The sequence below is a fragment of the Lampris incognitus genome, chromosome 5 (genome assembly GCF_029633865.1).
Source record: "Lampris incognitus isolate fLamInc1 chromosome 5, fLamInc1.hap2, whole genome shotgun sequence".
In the NCBI taxonomy this organism is placed as follows: domain Eukaryota; kingdom Metazoa; phylum Chordata; class Actinopteri; order Lampriformes; family Lampridae; genus Lampris; species Lampris incognitus.
Window position 1 is genome coordinate 60,819,528 of NC_079215.1, and position 10,036 is coordinate 60,829,563.

At 44.6% G+C, this 10,036-nt stretch overlaps 1 protein-coding gene across 5 annotated transcripts in view; it reads right to left on the bottom strand.

Moving 5' to 3' along the window:
• The window catches only part of pnpla6 (patatin-like phospholipase domain containing 6), a 106,180-nt gene extending 99,700 nt beyond the window's left edge, over positions 1 to 6,480 (bottom strand). For 4 of the 5 annotated variants that reach the window (XM_056279467.1, XM_056279465.1, XM_056279468.1 and 1 more), the window contains exon 1: positions 5,283 to 5,343. The gene's annotated coding sequence lies outside the window, so the exon portion shown is untranslated. Of the gene's footprint in view, positions 1 to 5,282; positions 5,344 to 5,814 lie in introns of those variants that run through there. The other variant, XM_056279466.1, reaches the window with a different exon arrangement.
• Between the last annotated feature and the right edge of the window lie 3,556 nt (positions 6,481 to 10,036).

The window sequence follows — 10,036 nt, forward strand, 5'->3', positions numbered from 1 at the left end:
CCCTTTTCAATCGGGACTCAAGTGTCTGCAAGTGGATTTTCATGCCATACTGAAATGGAATGGGAAATGAATGAAAACCAGTGGCTCCTGGGAAGGTATGAAAAACACATTCAGAAATCCAGACACAATGCTATGCTTTGGAAGATGGTCAGAAGTAATGTATGCACCATTTGTAGTTAATTTGCTAAAACTGGCAAAACACCCACTTTTAAGTACAAACAAGATGATGGAAGATACTGTTGGGTGGTGACTATTTTGCACTGACAGTTAAACAGGTGATTATTCTGTGATCTCTTAGCATCCTTCTGTGTACTTCCATCAGCAGCATTGCATTCATGAAGCTTCCCTTTACTGAGCCAGACCTGGGACCTCTTTCCTATCGTTTCAACCAGAAAGTTAACTGAACTTACGACAAGGCAGCTCGCTACAGGGCTCTCTTTGTCTATGCAGCCTTGCCACATAGAAGTACATATTAATATAAGCTCAGGCCCGCTTTCTCCTGGATGTGAGAAAGAACCCGACGGAGTTTTCCTTGTGAACAACTTGGTTTTGTTTCCACTAAACATGTGTCATCAAAACACATTGTGTGTGTGTCCTTCAGGTCTAACAAACATGTCGCACGCCTTTCCTACCTCAGAAAACATTTGCAAAGCCTTGTTTAGGAACGTTGTAAAAGCAGCCTTGTCTACAGCTCTTGGGAACTTGCATCACACTGCAGTGTGTTTCAGGAAGCGTACGAGCTGTAGTGCAGTGATCAGCTGGTGTTTAGTGTTCAGGTACCATCCACCTAACACTGTACCACTGATTGTTGGAGTCAGTTAAGGGGTTACGTATAGGAGTAGTATCTTTCCTAGATGGCCTTCCACGGTATCCTAGACTGGTCTCCATACACCCCAGCATCATGTGAAGCGCAGAATATAGCCTCTCCATGATGAGTGACCGTCCGTGCGTGGTGAAGAGCCACGCCCTCCTTGCGGTAATCCTGTTAACTTTGTCAGGAGACAACAGAGCAGAACACGGCGGCTCTAGAGGAGTAAACCTCCAAAATAAATCCTGCTATTCCTATGGGTAGCAGTAGTCCTCGGTACATTTATACTGATGTTATGGACCGGACGACTTCATGACTTTGCAGATGATCAATGCATTGTGACAATGGAAAGGCACCAAATCTCCAGTTAGCGGAGAACCATAGAACTACATGTGGAGTAGCGCCCCATGCTTTAAACAAACATGCGCAACCGAAACCCTATAGGGTACGTTCTGGCGGACGACCTAGGTGAGGTGAGGGTGTTGGAGTCATGGTGGGAAGACACTGCTGCATTATAAACTGCCACAGCTGTTACCATGAACAATGTGGGAAAATAAAAGATGGATTAAGATTTTAGTTTTCCGGCATCTACAGTTTAATCTCAGATAAGAAACGGTAATAATAAACATAATAATGAAATAATGACACCTTGGAAATCCTGAGGGAGCCAGATTTGTTTTCCTGTTTTGGTAGAAACAAGTTTTTACCTTTGCTACGCTAACAGCAATAATGAATGATGTGTTTATTTTTTCTTGTTATAAATAAACACACCTACATAAAGATTCTCTGCAAATGCAGCAAACATCGAATGCATTGGATGGAGTTTTTATAGTTGTCATTGCGTCTGATCCAGTGTTTCGCTTGCATGGAACAAATAATTGTTTATTGTTGACCGGACAATACAAAGGTGAGCACCAGCGCCAGGCTCTGGCCTCAGGTCTTCCTCGCATGTTTTCATTGGTTTTAAGTGTGAAGACAACCCACTGTGTCTCCGCCCTTTTCTAACCAACTTTTTTGCTGTGTGTTTCTCCGGACTTCCATCGTCTCGATGGGGTCTGGCTGTGCAAGATTACAACAGTTAACTACAATGATGCATTAAATATTTACTTTTGTAATGCTTTTCATATTAATGCTATAAAACACTTAAAAATGTCAACAAGATTTAAAATTTAGTGTCGGAACAGTTGAGATGCATATTTTCCAAACACCGCGTCTCAGTTGCTTTCAAACTCCCAATACATGCTGCACTAGAAGTTGGTCCATCCCAAGGATCGGGTCCCCCAGCACAAACAGAGCAATATAGTGTATGCTGTTAAGTGCCAGGAGGATTGTTGTGGCTTGTCCATCGGGGACACCAAACAGATGCTGGCCAAGAGGATGGCACAAGACAGAAGAGCTAACACATCAGGCCAGAACTCCACAGTCTACACCCATCTACAGGCCAGTGGCAACTCTTTCAAGGATGAGGATGTGCACATCCTTGATAGGGAGGAACACTGGTTTGAACGGGGAGTCAAAGAGGCCATCTATGTGAAGAGGGAATGACCATCCCTGAACCGAGGGGTAACAGTACACCTGTCACCATCTTACAATGCTGTGATTGCAACTATTCTCCAATCCTCTGTGAATAGTACACATGGCCATTTTAACTCTAGTTAATGGTCATGGTAATTTGCATAGGAAACCGATCACTAGTTTCAGTTGTGATGCAAATGTGCCAGTTTCGGTCATTATGCAACTGTGCTGTTCATAAGGGTGGGGATACCTGCAGTCAGCTGCGACTCATGAAGTCACTTACATGAGTGATGAAACGTTAATCCCACTACACATTGTGTAGAGATGAACCGATTCAATTTTCTGGGATTTCCTTACCTGGATTATTGAGCATGCATAAAGACAACCTGACATGGATTTCCAAGCCTTATAATGAACTGCAACCTCCTTCTTCACTTTTATTTAGTGGATATGGCGCATCACTGCCACCAACGTTGAAGGCATCAAGTTTCATTCAGGTATTCTCACCCTTCCATGTTGGTACAAAATGTGGCTGCAACTTTCTCCGGCTTGGACGACCCTCACTAACATTTGTGCGATTTCTTTCTTCGTCCTTTTGTTCTCCATTCCATATTACAGCCAATTTATGTTTCTTTGTTTTAGTTGCATGTGCTTTGTTTCCTCTGGTTGGCTGCTTTTTTTAAAATAAACTTCATTACAAAACAATAAGTATAATATGTGTCAAATAAACAGTCACAAAACCGATTTATACAGAATAAATTACGAGTCAATCCATCCATCCATCCATCCATCCATCCATCCATCCATCCATCCATCCATCATCCGAACTGCTTATCCTGCTCTCAGGGTCGCGGGGATGCTGGAGCCTATCTCAGCAGTCATTGGAGGGCAGGTGGGGAGACACCCTGGCCAGGCCATCACACAGGGTCGACACACACACACACACACACACACATACATTCACACCTAGGGACAATTTAGTACGGCCGATTCACCTGACCTACATTTCTTTGGACTGTGGGAAGAAACCAGAGCCCCCGGAGGAAACCCACGCAGACACGGGGAGAACATGCAAACTCCACACAGAGAACGACCTGGGACGACCCCTAAGGGTAGACTACCCCGAGGCTCGAATCCAGAAACTTCTTGCTGTGAGGCGACCGTGCTAACCACTGCACTACTGTGCCACCAGAGTCAATCCAATCAATATGTTTTAATAGCTTTTTGGTTATGACATTGCACTATAATGCAAAATGTATTGTTTGAGATCAAAAAACGTTCCAAGAAAGCTTGGTTTCTTACTTGCAAATGTGGACTGATGGATGTAGAATTTAGTTAATAAAACAGGTAAATTGATAGCTGAAAACCACGTGCTTACGTTTCTGTCCTTATCCATAACTCCAAACAGAACATCCATCAGTCAGCATGTCCTCTTCATTGAGTTGTATGTCCACAGAAATGTGTAATACGTCACCCCCGTGACTTGTGATCGTGGTGTGCATGTGCATCTTTGTGCCCGTGCTGGAAGAGCACGCGATGCAATCAACTTGAGGATCCGCGTTTTCTTACTTTGCTCTGCAGTGCCACTAGTGGTCACAAACTCCATTGCATACCTTTAACCGTGCTTCGCTTCACAGGAGTGACTCCCTCCATAATACAAGACTATTTGCATTGCTCTCAATAAACAATGAGACTAGTGTTGACATCCCTTGTCTGGGCACAGACCCACTCAACTGCTGAGATGTAGTCACAGTGCTAACACAATCAGTCCTGTTTAAAATCAACACACACACACACACCCAGCTTGTACTGGTTACTTCTTGGGGAACACACTCATTAATAGAGAGAATTCGTAATGCTTTGGTATACAACTGACAGACATATGTTTGTCAATTGTCTCTCTTCACAAATATGTCCAGTTTACTTGTGAAATTGTCATTTTCCCAGTTTAAAAATCAAAAAAGGGGATTCGTAAACCTGAAACCAACCTTTAACCCTGAAAATCTGACAAAACAATAATGGCGGTCCCACTTCAACTAGGATCACAACCAGCGGCGGGCTTTCAAAACACGTCACCAGAGGTTACCCGATGTAGACAACGGAACAGGCTTCGGCCCGTGCAAGCACCGACTGTCTTGTACGGCGAGTTCACAGTATCAGCTGGGCTCGTTTTCCTCAGGTCAAAACAGTTTGGAATATTTGGAATATTGCCTTACAGACAGACCCCCCCCCCACACACACACACAACACACAACAAAATCCGATTTGGCTGGATTGTTTGGTCGGGTTGCGCTGTAAACATCGCGAAACGACGCAATCCTTGGCAAGAACACGACACGGCGAAGGGGTCTCATCCCTAAACGGGGCAAAGATCCCGACGGGGGTGCTCTGACGCAGCCCGTTCGTGACGTGCAGCCGAAGCTCAGGTGACGGCCAAGAGCTCGAGGCCTTTAAAAACCGCTCGCGATGGTTCCTTTCCGGGGGGCACCGAGTAGCGACTGCCGTGCACGGTGGGGAGGTAGTCGCCGGGAGGAAAACACCCAACGGCTATTGGAAAGAGCAGGCTTTCTTTTTTTCCAAAGCAGGGCAAAGGGCACCAGGCTGGTCTGGCCATTGGCGCTTAACCGCAGCTCTTGTAAGCTAACGCGATGACGCTAACGGCTAAGTCCGCGGTTATTTTGGGTTAACCGTTTGGACGCGGGTGCGGAGACCGTACAGCTCCCGCGCCTGCCATCAGTTCAGCCCGTCCGCGTTTGATGCTCTCCTCTACCCCCCCCCTCCTCCTCCTCCTCCTCCATTGACCTCCGAATGTGCAGCCACAGCACACAACGCAATTTTACGCTACGCTGACACCCCGCCAGCTTCGTACGGGAGCAAACTGCTTTTGACGGTCCCCCGCAAGCATTGGGTCACCGAAAACGCGGTCCCAAAACAGGGACATTTTTAAGCGTTCCCTTACCTGAGGCCAAGAGGTCCCCCGTCCATCGCGTTTGTTGAACAACAAATGTGGCGGAAATGGTCCCTTCTCCAGACTCCTCCCATTTAGAGTCCGCAAAAACTTTGTCCAATCGCAGACCTGGAACGCCGAACACCCATAGCCTATCAAACTCGAAACGCAAAGTTAGTAAACAGATGTCCCGCCCACTTTCACCAAAACTGCGACCAATGCTTGCTACAGCCGACGTGCGGTTGGTTGAGCGCAGCGCTGATTGACAGGTTTCCCTTACGGCGGTCAAAGGTTGCCAAACTAGAATGGGCATCTGGTGTCACGTCTGTGGTTTGAGGTCGTACACACGGGGGGGGGGGCTTTGTGATATGTGTGGATATAAGTTGTACGGGGACAGCTAATACATGTAGGAATGAACCAGAAGTGGATGCAGGACGCCTCGTATTATTGGCCGACATAAAGGTTACCGTTGTACCTATAAACAAATAGACGTGGTGTCGGAAGTATGTAACATAATGCTCACTTTAGGTAAGTGTCTATTTACCTGCGCAGCTTAGTCCGAGTCCGTCGAAAGAGCGAATTGGTCCGAGTGTAGCTAATAGCATAGCTAGCCAGCTAACGTCATCACAGTGGAAACGTGAGTGAGTTTCAAGCTCCGTCCATCCATCATCCGAACCGCTTATCCTGCTCCCGGGGTGGCGGGGATGCTGGAGCCTATCCCAGCGGCCATTGGGCGGCAGGGCGGGGAGACGCCCTGGACAGGCCGCCAGGCCAGTTTCAAGTTCCCCGCCCGAGGACTTCTCGTTCAAGCCGGAAGACTGGGCGGAAATGGATGAAACGTTCTGGAAGGTTTCGGACTGCGTCGGGGGTTGGAAACGCCAGCAGGCGAGGACCAAGTGAACACACTTGAACAGGTTTACAATGGGAGGGGAAGTGGAGGACGCACTGGTTTCACTGCGTCTACTCAAGAGGCGAGCGAGTACCGAGCTGATGGTCAAACCGGATGCTCGCTTCATGGCACCTAGAGACGTGATGTATGGGAGGGCAACGTCCAGTCGGCGGCAGCGGGACATGGGCGAGTCTGGGTTGCTTCATAACTGCGCTGCATTGTCTTGCCGAACACTGCGGATACAAAACGCTGCATGATGAGATAGCGAGAGAGAGAGACTCGTGGTTGGTCTGAGAGATGGGAAATTATCTGAAATGTTGGTAACACTTTAGTATGGGGAACGTAGTCACCATTAATTAGGTGCTTATTAGCATTCAAATTTGCAACATATTGGCTCTTAATTGGTCATTATTACGTACTCATTAATGCCTTATTCTGCATGGCCTTATTATACAACCAGTAAGCCATTAACTATGAGTTTTCCCTCTATAACCTCAGAAGTATTGCTTATTAGTGGTACCATCTCACTATGCTTTGCTTAGTATGGACTTTATAAGGTGGTAGTACCACAAGAAGAGTTATTCTCCCTTACTAACGCTTAATGAATATGGTCTGTTCTTACATAACAAAACACAAAACTACAAGTGTTCATAGTGTTAAATTACTGTAAATTAAGGTTTTGTTACTTAGAATATGTTCCCCATACTAAAGTGACATCTTGATCATTACTAATTCACTAGTAATTAAGTTTTTTTATGTTCCCCATACTAAAGTGTTACCCAAATGTTAAAAATGGACCCCGAGTCATCGCTAGAAAAAGCGGTGATCAGAGCAAGACAGGGTGAGCAGGTTAAAAAGCAACAAGAAAAGCTTAAAAATAATTTTGAAGGGGACACTAGAAACACACAGCTCGACAGTGGGCATGCCCTGCAGCGAGGCAGTGCCCGTCACAGACAACCAAGCCACAATTCTTACAGTCACAGCCAACCAAGAACACAGCCCAGACAAAGCCTTTCAAGCAGAGACGGCGTAATAGGTGTGGTGACATGGAGGCCACAGCCTACAGCAATACCCCGCTAGGGAAGCAGTGTGTAACCACTGTAGCAAAAAGGGACACTATGCCAAAGTGTGCAGAGATAGAACTGTTAATGAGGTGAACATAGCCACACTAACAAATGATACTGAGGATGAGGTGGCATTCCTTGGCTTACTGAATGTCAATGGAGAGGAACGTTCATGGATGACGGAAATAAAAATGTAAGATAGACAAAGGTGTAGACATAACCGCAGTGCCAGGCATGCTGTAAAGCCAGGGCCAGTTCAGTACACTGGAAAGGTCAAGTCAATTTTATTTGTATAGCTCAATATCACAAATTACAAATTTGCCAAAGGGGGCTTTATAGCCACACAACATTCTGTCCTTAGACCCTCACATCCGATAAGGAACAACTCCTTAAAAAAAAAATGTTAACAGGGAGAAAAAAATAGGATATCTCAGGGAGAGCAACAGAGGAGGGATCTCTCTCCCAAGACAGACAACGTGCAATGCATGTTGTGTTTGCACAATTTACAGAATGCAACATTGAACGAGGATAACAGAATTATAATGGAATAATAAAATACATGAAGAATATGATGAGGTCAACGAAAGATCTTACAGAGGCCAGGAGGGATCTCATTGAAGGTGAAGGGGAAATTCACAGCCACACCCAGTAAAGGAAACAAGCACACTAAGCAGGACATTTATGTTGTGGAAGTGCTGGGCACACCATTGCTAGGCCCAGCCGGCTGCCGCAGCACTGAAATTGGTGGCCAGGCTGGAGGTCGTCAGTCTTTAGACTCAAAAGAGACTGAGAGAGAAGAATTCCCAAAGCTCTTCAGCAGTCAGGCAAAAATGCAGGGAGAGTAATACATCGTACTGAAGCCTGGGGCAAAGCTTTCTGCCCTCTCTACACCCAGGCACTTCTCCCTTCCCCTCCTACCAAAGGTGAAGGAAGAATTGAACCGCATGGAGCAACAGGGGGTCATTTCAGAGGTGGAACAGCCAACTGTTTGGTGTGCATCCAGAGTGAGAAGGCCTCCAGGGTACCTAAAGAACTTGGTTTGCACACGTATGTAGAGGAGAACACTGAGTAAACTATGGGGCAGAATAATCCTCACACTCGGTAGAAGTGGTTGGACAGTCTACCCCACCCTTCTAGGTAGAAAATGTTGAATCCTAAAGGGCTTTAATGTGTTGAAAGGTTTTTTTTTATATAATTGCTAAATCCAAAATGCCTCCTTTAGTAAAATAAGAAGAAAGTGGAGAAGAAAATGTTTCTGGGAATGTTTGTGTAAGTTTATTCTATTTATCATAGCCAGGAGTAACTTAAAAGTAGCTGTCAAAAGATACTGAGGAAAAGAAAACGGTTCCACTACTTGCTTTATATTTAGTTGGTTACTGGCTAAATGTTTAAATGGACTTTCAAGGAGAGATACTGTTATCTCAGAAAGGGGGCTGTAGTATTAGGTCATCTACATAGGTAGGAACTTTTTATGTGTGGACTGTTGTATGGGGGACAACCAATCTTTTTTCCGCTGTTTCTCAGGGGTCACCACGGGGGACAACTAATAAAAGTGGGAATTAACCAGAGGTGGAAGTAGCATGCCTCATGATTAAGAGCCAACATAAAAGTTATTGTTGTACCTATAAACAGCTAGACAGCATCAATGCATTAAAAATCTTCAAAATTTCACAAATATTTGATTCCGCTGTATTTCAGTATTATCACTGAAAAGAACTGACTTTATCCACTTGGGTTAAGTTGAAAATATATTTACAGATTCAAACTTACCGAATCAATAACTCATAAGCAAACGTTGTTAAAACAAAAGATGCATCTTTCCTATGCATTTTTCCTAAGGTAGACAATGAGCTACAACCTAATTTTCACCAAAACGAACTGTCCTCCGAGCTGGGCAAACAAAATTGGTCTATGGCTGTGAGACAGGCACATGGGGACCATCTAATAAGTGAACACCGAAAAGAGATACTACAAAGATATTTAATAACTCCACTCTTGTACAGTGAAGTGTCCTCAAAATTACTTCACACATCAATGGTCTGCTGTTGGTTATACTACAACACTTTTTTTTTTGGGGGGGGAAAGGCTTTTGCATAATTTTAGGGAGATTAAATGTTCAATAACATCACTTATCCAGTGAAGTGTCCCCAAAATTACTTCACACATCACATCAACATCACTTCCAAAAGGAGACCATTGATGTGTGAAGTGATTTTGGGGACACTACACCATATAAGAGTGAAGTTATTCAACATTATTTAAAAAATCACCAAAATTATGCAAAAGCACATTTTTCCAAGCTAAGTGTTGTAGCATAACCAACAGGCGACCCCTGGTGGTTGAACTGAATTGATGGTACTACACTGTATGAGTGAAGTTTTTAAATATTTTCCCAATATAAATACCCCAAAATTGTGCATAAGTGTTTTTTCCCCAGACTAAGTATTGCAGTATAACCAACAGGAGACAGTGTGTGAAGTGATATTGGGGACGCTACACTGTACGAGAGACGTTGCTGAATATTTTTTTATAAATAAATCCTCAAAATTGTGTTGCAGCATAACCAACAGGCGACCCCTGGTGGTTGAACTGAATTGATGGTACCACACTATGAGTGTAGCACCATCATTGGAATATTTTTCCAAATAAAAATTCCCCAAAAAATTTTGTAAAATCCTACTTTTTTGCCCCAAATTAAATATCGCAGTATAACCAACAGGAGGCCACGGGTGTGTGGCGTTATTCTGGGGACACTACACTGTGTAAGAATGACGTCAATATTTTTGTGATCTTTCTTCCCGGTGCTGCAGTTG